At 37.7% G+C, this 12,604-nt stretch overlaps 1 pseudogene; it reads right to left on the reverse strand.

The window, feature by feature from the left end:
* Window positions 1–11,750, reverse strand: part of LOC118597210 — a 30,661-nt pseudogene extending 18,911 nt beyond the window's left edge.
* Window positions 11,751–12,604: the final 854 nt, after the last annotated feature.

Below are 12,604 nucleotides of genomic sequence, written 5' to 3' on the forward strand. Positions count from 1 at the left end.
TAATTTTCTTCTCAACATTGACTTTATGATCCTTCCAACATGATTTCCTGGGACTAATTGTCAGGGCCTGGTAGACACTCAAGATGCAGGTGGGGAAAATAGCCACACTCTACTAAATCCTTGAATGTGGAAGGATTTGGAGCTTACATCCATAACCATTCAAGAAAGCTAAAATCCCAAACCCATCACTGTTTGGGACACAGAAAATGATCAAGGAATCGCCTGCAATTACCTTCATGTGAATCAAATCTGTGGGCTTTAGTGTACATTATGTGCTGTAAATGGCTAGTAAGTAGAAAATTAGTGCGAAATTTACCAGAAATCAAGTTGTACATTGTAATAAGAAAATTATTTATTGATAGATTCAAGAAGTCCATTTCTGGTTTGGAATAATTCCCTTTTGAATATGTTACCACTGCCTTCTTTTCAAATGAATACTGACAAATATTTACTCCCTGCAGAGGAAGAAGCCATTATTCTATGGGGCTACTGAGAGTCTGGGACTAAGAGTGTTTTAAGCTCAGTTTTTCCAGGCATGCCCTGCCAGAACTTCAAAAGACCTCATTGTCTAGGGGTTGACAGGAGTATTTACTTTCCATGTATGTCATTGTGAGAATGTGCAATACCTCAGAATGCACAGATAATGGAAGAAGATCCATCAAGTTCCACAGAAAATTAATCATCCAGAATGATGTGGAATTGGCCCATGAGAAACAATGAAAAGTGACAGCCCATACAAAAAATACAATACAAGACTTCCCAAATTTATTGATATTTTCATGTACTAGTTTTAATAGTAAACCACAACAATAATGATGACACAAATTAAACATCACTATGCTTAATGTAAATCACATCTAAAAATAAAAGATATGGATTGAGAAATTTATAATACCAATGTCTTGTGACATGACAAAGCATCCTTCATTTTGACTCAGGTTGAGCCATCTTTGGTTTAACAAGAAAATAATTCTCCCTTTTTCATTCCCTCCATAAAATATTCCCTGAAAAATATCCAACTCTGTACCACTGAGGATTAAAATGCTCCAAATATCTGCGTGTTTTTACCTACTTTTAAACTTTTTTCTTTTTGTTTTACTACCTGCCCACCCCTGCCAACTGCCAACCAGGATTTACATATTCTGGTGTGAATGTCTTTAAAAACTACCTATAAAATGAATATGAGGCTTCATTAGGAGAAGTTTTCCTCTCCATGTCAAAAAAGTCAATTGATTACACACTCTTAATTTGTACTTTTGTCAGGCTGAGTGGACTTCTGTGTCTTTGCCCTACAAGACTCTCAGATAATGAAATTTATTAAAAGCATAAAGCACATTAGAATGTTGCATTAAATTACAGCTTACATCTTGTTAGGACATTGCTTTATAAAAATAAACCATGTAGACACACACACATCTGCACACTCATGTCAGGGCTGTTAGAGAGAAGAGAATATCTGATATAATAAAATCGTACCTGCTACACAACAGGATAAAATAAGGCAAAAAAAAAAACTACCATAAATTTCAAGGAGAAGAACAATGTACAATGAATGATGGGGACAGAAGAATGTTTAGGTTTTCTATTGAAGTTGTGTTTAAGATAATCACATAATAATCATTAGTCTTAGAGTGGAAATGATAGGAAAGAAGTCAGAGGATTAAACAGTCCATAAGTGCAGTGATGTCAGAGTAAATTCTCAGTATACCATACCACATTCCTGTAGCAGAAGTTGTCTAAAATGCTCTTATTTAGTGTCATATGCCCTTGAAGAAATAGGCAGAACCAGCTGGGGATCAGTAACAGGCTACATCCTGCAGTCCCAAGAAAGGCAGCAGTGGTCCAAACAATCATCAGCCATGCAATGACAATCAGCTGAACAATCAAAAACTGGAACAAAATCAGCTAGGATTCTTGGGATCTGAAGGAGTTAAAACAATGTGGGGACATGCGCAGAGACTTCAAGAAGTACCAGATACTACTGCAGAATATAGAAAGTATTCTATTCAGTGAGGTCAGACAGGCCTAGAAAGATCACTAACATACTGTCTCAATGTGGTTTCATTACCTATAGATGTTAGAAATATGTATTTATGTGAGATGATTAAGTGTGGAGTCTCAGAAATTAGAATAAAACCCATAAGAGACTCAAATACAGTCTCTATGTAAGAGCCTGGGAAAGTAAAGAAAACACACATGATGTGAAAGTAGAAAGAAATGATGTGCATACAACAGATAAGCTGCAATAGGAGCAGAGTGACAGAGAGAGGAAGAATGGGTCAACCAAAATACAAATATGAACAAGCATTAAAAAGTTATGTTAAAGCTAATTAGAAACAAAAGAAAATAAAAATGAACAAAAAAGAAAATAAAAAGAAAGAAAGTACCAAACTTGGACTTGTTTGTAGATAAATCAAGAATCTTATAGCCTGGCAATGCTCCTGAATGTAATCACCAACACTGTGGAAAACTTCTTCCATTGTCTTAAGTAGAACAAATGTAAACCTACATGCCAATAACTACAGTCCTAGGAATATCTTCTGTCTCAGATATGATTTCTATTGCTGTGAAGCAGGCAGCACTGCAACAACAATACGTCTTATAAAGTAAAATTTTAATTGCATCTAGAATGAATTTTCAGAGATTTAGTCCATTATCCTCATGGCTAGAAACATAACAACATGCTGGCAGAAATGGTGCTGGAGAGGTAGCTGAGTGTTACACAGGTAGACCTGTATGGAACAGAATGTGAACTGCTTCTCATACTGAACATAACCTGTGCATTTGAGAGAGAGCAGAAACCTCACACCCACAGTGACACACACCTCCAACTACAACACCCCCACTTCAAAAAGGACACAACTTCTAATAATGCCACTTCTTACAGGCCAAATATTCAATCATATGAGTCTGTTGATCCATACCTGTTCAAACCACCCAATTCCACTGTCTTGCCCCCAATATCTTGTAACCATAATGTAGTGTAAAATGCATCCAGTCTAACTTCAAGAGTCTTCATAATCTATCAGACTCTCAACAATTATTTAAATTCCAAATTAAAAATCTCTTTCTGAGATTCATGCAAGCTCTTAAATTTATTCAACTTTAGAATCAAAATAAAGAACATGACACATACTTCCAACATACAATGGCACAGTATATACATTTCTGTTCCATTGTACAGAGAAGAAAGGATTGCGAAAAAATATTGGATCAAAGCAAAATCAAAAACCACCTGGGAAAACTCCAAATTCTGCATTTCAATGTCAAAATGCTCACTAGATTGCAAACTCCTTTCACCTTTATAGACTATAAAACACCTCTCTCTCTCTCTTAGCCTTTTTCACCTTTGTAGACTACAACATGCCTCTCTCTCTAAGCTTTTTACCATTCTCTGTTAGCAGCTTCCATCAGCAGGTTGCCACCTACATGACATCTCTAACATCTTGGTGCTGACAAGGCAATTCAGACGTTGCCTTCAGAGCAACATACAATGGTCTCTCTGGGCCTCCATGCATGGACAAGACTGTAACATACCTGGCCTCATCGGTTTTCTTAGTCACAAGGTGAGATTCCATAACCCCTTTCCTCTATCCTTGACTATAAAACCAGAATAGCATGGTCAATGATCCCAAGTTCTCCTGTTTGCTGTGGCTGGAACACATAACTCCTTGTTTAATATCATCTTCATCATCTTTCTATTTTCCATGATTTCCTCCACCCATTAATCCTGGCTGTGCTGAAACTTGCTCTGTATAAAAGGATGTCCTTGAACTTAGATATCTTACAATTACATCTTCACCAGCTTTCTGTCTTTGATGATTTACTTATTTGCCTAACATTTGCTTATCTGGACTTTTCTCTGCAGAACAACCTTGCATCAAAATCAGAAATCCAACAGCCTCTCCATTTTGAGTACTCTAATAAAAAGTGTGAACCCTCAGACCTGGTTCTAAATTTTTATTTTATTTTATAATTTAATTTAATTTTGCATATCAGCCATGGGTTCCCCTGTCCTCCTCCCTCCCTCACCCACTGCCACCTTTCCCCCAGCCCACCCCCATTCCCGTCTCCTCTAGGCCAAAGACTCCCCTGGGGATTCAGCTCAACCTGGTAGATTCAGTACAGGCAAGTCCAGTCCCCTCCTCCCAGGCTGAGCAAAGCTTCCCTGAATAAGTCCCAGGTTCCAAACAGCCAGCTCATGCACTAAGGACAGGTCTGGGTCCCACTGTTTCAGTGCCTCCCAAACACTTCAAGCTAATCAACTGTCTCACTTATCCAGAGGGCCTGATAGAGTTAGGGGATCCTAAGCTTTTGGTTCATATTTCATGTGTTTCCATTAGTTTGGCTATTTGTCCCTGTGCTTTTCCAATCTTGGTCTCAACAATTCTCGTTCATACAATCCCTTCTCTTTCTCACCAATTGGACTCCTGGAGCTCCACCTGGGTCCTGGCAGAGGATCTCTGCATCTACTTCCATCAGTTATTGGATGAGAGTTCCAGCAATACCTTTAGGGTGTTTGGGCATCTGATCACCAGAGTAGGTCAGTTCAGGCTTTCCCTCGACCATTGCCAGTAGTCTACAGTGGAGGTATTTTTGTGGATTTCTGGGGACTTCTCTAGCACTTTAATTCTTTCTATTCTCATGTGGTCTTCATTTTTCTTAGTCTGCTATTCCTTTTTCTCCTTCTATGTTCTTGATCCAGCTGGGATCTCCTGTTCCCCTAAGCTCTCTTTCCCTCGAACCTTGCCTTTCATTACCCCTACTCACATCCAGGTTGTTCATGTAGATCTCACCCATTTCTCTGTCATTGGGTGATCCCTGTGTCTTTCTTAGGGTCCTGTTTTCTAAGTAGCCTCCCTGGAGTTGTGAGTAGCAGTCTAGTCATCTTTGTTTTACATCTAGTATCCTCCTATGAGTGTGTACATACCATGTTTGTCTTTCTGAGTCTGAGTTACCTCACTCAGGATGATGTTTTTTCCTCGATCTATCCATTTGCCTGTCAACCTCATGATGTCATTTTTTTTCTAGTGAGTAGTAATCCATTGTCAATATGTACCACATTTTCTTTATCAATTCTTCATTGAAGAGCATCTAGGTTGTTTCCAGGTTCTGGCTATTACATACAATGCTGATATGAGCATAGCTGAGCAAATGCCCTTGTGGTATGATTGAGCATTCCTTGGGTATACGCCTAATTGTGGTATAGCTGGGTCTTGGGGGAGATGGATTCCCAATTTTATAAGAAAGTACCATAAAATTTCCTTTTTATCAGTTATATACTTACATGGATGGTACCTTTTCCAGAGGTCATTACTCCTTTTATTCCATTTCTTATTCTGTTTATCTACTTGAACATAGGACTGAACTCCATTCCAACCCCTGGTGCTCCTTTTCTCCTCAAATTGTACATTCTGTATTTCTCCTTCCTCAGCTTGCTCCTTTTCAATATGAATCTTCATAGGAGTACACATCAATACCTACAAGACTGTCAACATTAGACTATTTTGAGATAACCTCTGCAAACAGAATTAATCCATAAAACTTTACTTAAGCTCAGAAAAACTTTTTGAGTAAGGGCAAAAATAGCCTTAGCCTTTTTCTTCATCATAATAGCACAAGCCAAGCATCTAGGACACATGCTAATATTCTTTCCCTCTGAAATCTCTTGATGCAGGCCTCTGCTATTCAAATCATGCTCAGTACCACTGTCTTCCATGAACTTACTAGGATGGCCCATTATACCACACTTAAAGCATTCAAATACTTTTCTAATCTGTGACCTCAAATTCCATATTCTTCTAAATAAAAGCATGGGGAGGCCTATCAGAGCAATTCCATACTCACTGATAGCCCCTTCTTTCTGGGTTATGGTTTATATTGCTGTGAAGATACAGCATGACCATTACAATGCTTATAAAGGAAAACATTTAACTGAGGGTGACTTATACTTTCAGAGGTTTAGTCCATTATCTTCATGGTAGCATGTCAGAGTACAGGCATATATGGAGCTGGAAATGTATCTGGGTGTTCTACATCTTAATCTGCAGGCAACAGGATGTGAAATGAGTCCCACATAGGGTCTAACATGAGCATTTGAGGACTAAAATCCTGCCCTCAAATGACAGTCTTCCTCCAATAAGACCATACCTACCCCAACAATACCATATCTCCTAATAATGCTACTCCCTATAATCCAAGCATTCAAACACATGCATCTATGGGGAACAGATATCCTATGCAAACCATCACAACAAATTAAGTATATTTTTGTCATCAGAGAAATTTGGAATTTACAGTCCATTAATATTCTTAGGACCATCACACTGCATATCACTCTCAGGTGCTCAATAATAGCACATAATCAATAAATCAATACACACAATGGCTTTATGTATACACATACAGAGATTCCTGAAAAAACTTATACTACAGGTTCTTTCTGTTTCTACTGAGTTCTAAATGATGTTTCACTTGGAAAGTTCCCACGAAATGTATATCCCTTATTACCGTGAATTTTAATTCTTTAAAATTAAACAGTATGAATTATAAACAAGAGAAAATTCTTAGTGTGGTTTAAGTTTGTTGATTTAATGTTAGCTGATATCTACGTATAAAACACATGGAATCAGTTTGAGGACAAGTTCCTGACAAATACCATCCAATATATGTCAACACAGATACTAATATGTGAATTCTTTCAAATGTTTGTCAGAACATAATCACAAAAATGTTCTTTGTTTATGCATTTGCTGCTTCATATAATGATCATATACATATGACATCATTAAAGACACATACTGCCATGGACTGGGTCTCAGCTGGACCACCGGACCGAGGGAGAATGGGGTGAAGGTACTCAAGGTAAGTGAGATTCGGCGAGTGACAGACAGACACAGACACGAGAGTATGTTGTGAAGCTGCTGCAATTTTACTCAGACCAAGCAGTGAATTTTATACAGTTATTTGAGGAAACATGACAATCAGCCAGTAGGGTGACAGACATAGAATCAACACAATTTTCTCAGAATGACTAACAGATCTCATGAGTACAGCCTTTATTTCCCCTTTTGTGGTTCCTCATCCAGACAGAGAACATTACGGCCCTAGGTGTAGTTTTCCTTCTACATAATCATTAAACGTTTGTTCTGTATCAAAATTAAACTTTTCCCACCATAGTTCTAACCATGGTCTTATATGTGTGAAAATATTTAACCTTTGCCTGTGGGTGAGAAGGCACCAGGGGGGTTGGGACCTAGCTAATTTTTCCCTGAACTGTAACTTACGTCATTCTGTTTTCATACCATTATGATTCATCCATCAGTTCCCATGTTTATCATAAGCTCCCATGAAAGGTAATGGTTCTAAATAGTTATTATGTCTAGGAATAAAGTTAGGGGGTTGCCACCATCACCCCTTGATGAGAAACTCTATTTGTCCCTGGATAATTTTTGTAGGAATGGCTAATTCCTATAACTGCTTCCTCGCAGCTGCTGTCAGCTGCGCGTGTGGATTGCCTATGAGTGCTTGTACCTTTACTTTCATTCTCTCTTTGCTAGAGTCTTCGTCTTTCTGAATCATAAGTTCTTTTTGTTCTAAATCATTCATGAATTTCCCTAAACTTTTGGGACCCTCTTGAACTGTTTGCCTAAGAGCTTGAGTCATAGGTGGGGGTATTGAAGCCACTTTTGAGGAATCATAACTCTCTTTATGGGGCACATCAGGAACATTAAGGGTTAACTTCCTGGAATCAATACACAAGGAAACAGCAATAATCACAGCTGCAAAAAGAACAAAGCAGAGTGCCAGCCAGCCTCGGCAAGCAGATCTGTGTGGTTCCGTGTAGCCTGGCACCATGAGTCAGGCAGATTGATGAGGGGTCGCCGGGGGCATAGACCCGAGGGCCGTGAGCACCCCTTTCCCATGTAACTACCTCATCCAAGGCATTTGTCATGCAGGAGACACCATCATGGGCGTGGCAACATACCATTCAAAGAGGACACCTGAAAATACAACATCCGTGGATGCTTTTCAAAGTTATACCTATCTGATATTGTGTCCTTGCTGACATTCCAGTGTAATTTCTAGAAAATTGATGCCAATGAGCCAACCCTGCTGCATCTGTGAGGACAGAAAACATTACAGCTACAAAATGCTTCATCTGAATACCTTTGAGACTCCTTTGAATGACAGTGTCAAAGGATTTTCTGTACCACATTTTTGAGAACTGATTATTTGGTATCCACCTGCATGCAGTGCAATGAAGTAAAAAGAAGTGTTAAAAAAAGGAATATTGATCAATGACCTCCACTGAATGACACCACTCCTGTGCTCAGATCTCTACGATCACTATTTTCAATTCTGGTAATGAACATTTGTCTTCACAGTCACAGATTTCTGCATATAAAGGTCCAGGTCATATCCAGTGAACTCAAATATTCTCACTAGTAAAAGTTCACTTCATTTTTTTTGTTAAGAATTGAGTGTATAATGACAAATAAAATTTTATGAGTTAAGTGCACATATGTCAGATAGCAGACAATTTGTGAGTCATTGCTACCTTATTAGTTTGATACCTTCTTTGATTTTTATAACTGTATGATGTGGATACTGTCATGTCTGATCTTAGAAACTATAGGATAAATGAGTTTTTAAATCAAAAAGCTGTTTGCAGACAGAGTGGATATAAGAAGGTCAAGAGCATGGCTAGTTTGCCACAAACATGTGACCTCAGTCTGTGATTGCAAAGCCATGAGACATGTTTTCAAACACATTTGAAACACAAGAGAGATGGTTCAGTGGTAAAGAACACTTGCTGCTATTTTAGATGACCTGAGTTTCATCCAGAGCACACAATGTTGGCTCAAAATCACCTCCAACTCCAGTTCCAGTGGGTACTAAAACCCTCTAATGGCCACTGAAGTCACCAAATTCTCCTAGTGCACACGTATTTGTGCAGGCAAAACATTAATATACACAAAATGAAAAAATAGAAAAATAATTTCATCTTTTTAAAAATAGGTTTTCATGTCAACATGAATGTTCTCTACACAGGGAAATGACGCCAAGTGCAACTAAGGCTTTCAAGATTGTAATAAAATACCATGTTCTAAGTGTCATTTGACATGGTAGAAAGTTGTCCCATCTCCTAGTTTAATTTCTCAAATAAAAGACACACCTGGTGTTTATGATTCCATGGGAAATATGCATTGTTACTATCGCAGAGATAAAGGTTATAGTGGTAAATATCAGTGAATTACTGACACTATTTCTCTGTACACAATACAACATGAAATACTAATATGTGATTAATAAGTAATAGCATGAGAAGAAAATGAAGTAACTAAGACAATTGACATAAATTCTGCATAATTTGCTAATATTTTGTTGTTGTTGCTTTTATGACAGGGTATCTCTATGTACCTCTGGATATCCTGAACACACAATGTAGACCATGTCGACATCAAACTCACAGAGACCTGCCTACCCCTGCTTCACAAATGATGAGATTATGAGTTATGCAGCAGCAAAACTGGATTATTATTATTATTATTATTATTATTATTATTATTATTATTATCATATTGATTTATCTATTATAATGAAATTCATGGTGGATTAAAGTAGAAGTGGTACATGTGAGATAATAAAGAATAATCAGAATATGTGATTCCTTAAATATTGTCCAATGAGATATAGCACTAGTGTGGATAAAAAGGATCTAAGTGGTACAGCCCAAGCCTGCAAAGTGCAAGGCCCTGTGTTTTATTAGCAACAACAATAAACAGTGAAGAAAGGCATGGCATCAGCTTCTCCTTACCACTAGAGTAAGACAAAATAAGAGAGATAACTCAGATCATATGGCCTTGGTTGTCATTGTCCAATACTCTATCTTCCATTCCATGTTACCTTTCCAAATTCAAGAAGTATAGTTTTCCAACCAGTCATTTTACCACCAGCCACACAATACAGACAAAGTTACCACTGCCTTTATATCCAAATGATAAATGTAGGGTTACATGAGAATACTTTTATTACTCCAGAAACACATTCACATCCTATACATTCCCAGGGTATGTGCTTCTTATATTTCCATTTTAATGTCCAATATGGGCATGAAACATGATAAGTTCATTTTTAAAAATACTTCAAAGTAGGTCAACATATCATGAAGTATAAGGTGAATTATCACAATGACTCATTAAAATAGTCACTCAACACCTTCAGAGATTGCCTGCATTATCCTGCACTACCCACAGTCACCCTCATTGCTGGACTTTTATTACAGTAAGAACCAAACCAGACTGGCACTGGTTTAGGGACACTGCTGTTTTTCTAACTCACTTCATAGTTACAGAACTGTCCCTTTCTTGTGCCTTCTTTCTCTTTTCCACAGATCTTTTTCTATCCAAAATTTATATTACAAGGCATGAACACTTAACCAGGTCTCTATCATTTTCTGGCTCTTCGGCTCTAAGAAAAATATAAAGTACTCACATGTCTATATCATCTGCAAGATGGTGGGGACTTTGGCAAGAGTCTGACTTTTAAGAATCAGTTGTAAAAGAGCTAGCCTGAACCTGAGGGAGTGGTCTATGAACTACAATTTTTATTTCACCAGGAGTGACATTGACAGTGTTGGATTTGGGAGACAAAATTGTTCATGAAATTTTTTTCAGATTCTCATTAACAAAGATACTTAAGAGAATCCTGTGAATATCTCCCCAGAGACAAAGACTTTTTAGGAGGCACTGAGTTTTGGATATCAGTGAAGGCTAGTCAAGACTCCAGTGGAAGTTGTTAGAAACTTTGAGGCCAATTTCATCAGAAAGTTGGTGAAGGATAACTGTATCATGGGCACTGACTTTTTCAGCACAAATTAAATTAGTTCTTTAAAAATAAAAGATCTATAACATTTAGTACTTAAAATGTTTCTTTGATTATTTCACAGATGCATATGAGCTATAGTTCAGCACATGCCCACTCTCTACTTTCCAATTTCTTGATTATATCCTCCCATCACTATTCTCTTTAAATCTCATCTGTTCCAAACAAAACAAGACAAACACCGAGACTACGCATGTTAGGATGTGCCTAATTCAGGGAAACTTATCTGTGCACTGTTAGCCTCTTAAGGGTTGAATCTTTAAGCAATCTGACAATTTGTCTCTCAGAAACCATCTGTGACCCATAGCTCTTCAACAGGAGTTGGGCTTCATAACCCCCTCCACTATGCTAGGATTTTGTCTAGGTTGATTATGTGTGTTTTTTGTGCATACTGTCCTAACAAGTAACTTCACATGAGTAAGTGGCATGTTACTGTGTATAAAACTTGTTTCCTTGGAATCATCTGCCACATCTAGTTATTACACTCTTTGTGTCTTTTCTTCTGTAATGATCCCGGAGTTTTTGGGGAAAAAAGGTGTGTTATAGAGGTTCAATTTTAACGTGAAACTTCCAGAATCTCTTAATCTCATCCCTAATAACAGTGTGGGACTAGGTGTTAATCATCATGAAGTACAAAAAGAAGCATCTCTGATGAGCATTAAGAGACATGAAAATCTTTAGTATGAAGAGAAGTGCATAGGAAGCAGTTTATTATAATATGCACTTACCAGAATAGTAGTATTATGATCTTTGCCAGGGTCTAAGCACTCATGATCCATAGGTGCTTGTCTCTGATAGTGGTGACTGGCACAGGTTGCATCATGTGTTTTCACTTCAATCATAAAATGTTTGGTTACTCTCATGATGTTTATTCAACAATTGAACAGCCTTGTGGCTATTACAGCTTTCAAGGTTCACTCTTGAATAAGATTCATGATTACTTCATACACAATCAAAACAATCTAGTAGGGATGGGCTTCCAGTTGACTACCAGCTTGATTCTTCATGAACTATAACTCATGTATATGGTACAGTCAGGAATAACCTATGGACCATATACCCCTAAACATTATAGGATATTGAAAGAGTTCTTGGGTGCATTCAATTGATTTCTTAACTGTAAAATATCTAATCTTTATGATTTTCTAGAAACTCAACAGAAGAATATAGTCACTCAAGTATGAAAATATATATTGAAGTAAGAATAAAAGGAAAAGCATGATATCACAATTAGAAAGCACAGTATTAGAATACTTAGTATCATGTAGTATAAATTAATTTTAAAATGGTGGCATAAAAATATTCTGAGAAAAATGAAATTTAGCAGGAATCTTAAAAAGTTCTTATTAATAAAATCAAACCTGAGGCGAGGTATTGGGGTGAATGCTAGAAGATCAGAGAAGCAGAACAAGCTACAGTTTCCTCACCTTCCTAGTTCCTCAGGTGGTCTTGTTTCCTCAGACTGCAAGCTTCTGAGTCCTCATCCAAATGAATCTTAGCTGAACTGGGCTGCTCCAAAGTCTGAAAGCTTAACCAGCCAAATGCTGCTAGTTTCTGGTCATCACGCCTTATGTATCTTTCTCTTTCTGCCATCACCTGGGATTAAAGGCTCACTTTCTGATATTAAAGGAATGTGTTTCCATGCTGGCTATATCCTTGAACACACAGATATCTGCCTAGTTCTGCCTCCCCAGTGCTGGAATTAAAGGCGTGTACC

This window comes from Onychomys torridus, chromosome 1 (genome assembly GCF_903995425.1).
Source record: "Onychomys torridus chromosome 1, mOncTor1.1, whole genome shotgun sequence".
Classification (NCBI taxonomy): Eukaryota; Metazoa; Chordata; class Mammalia; order Rodentia; family Cricetidae; genus Onychomys; species Onychomys torridus.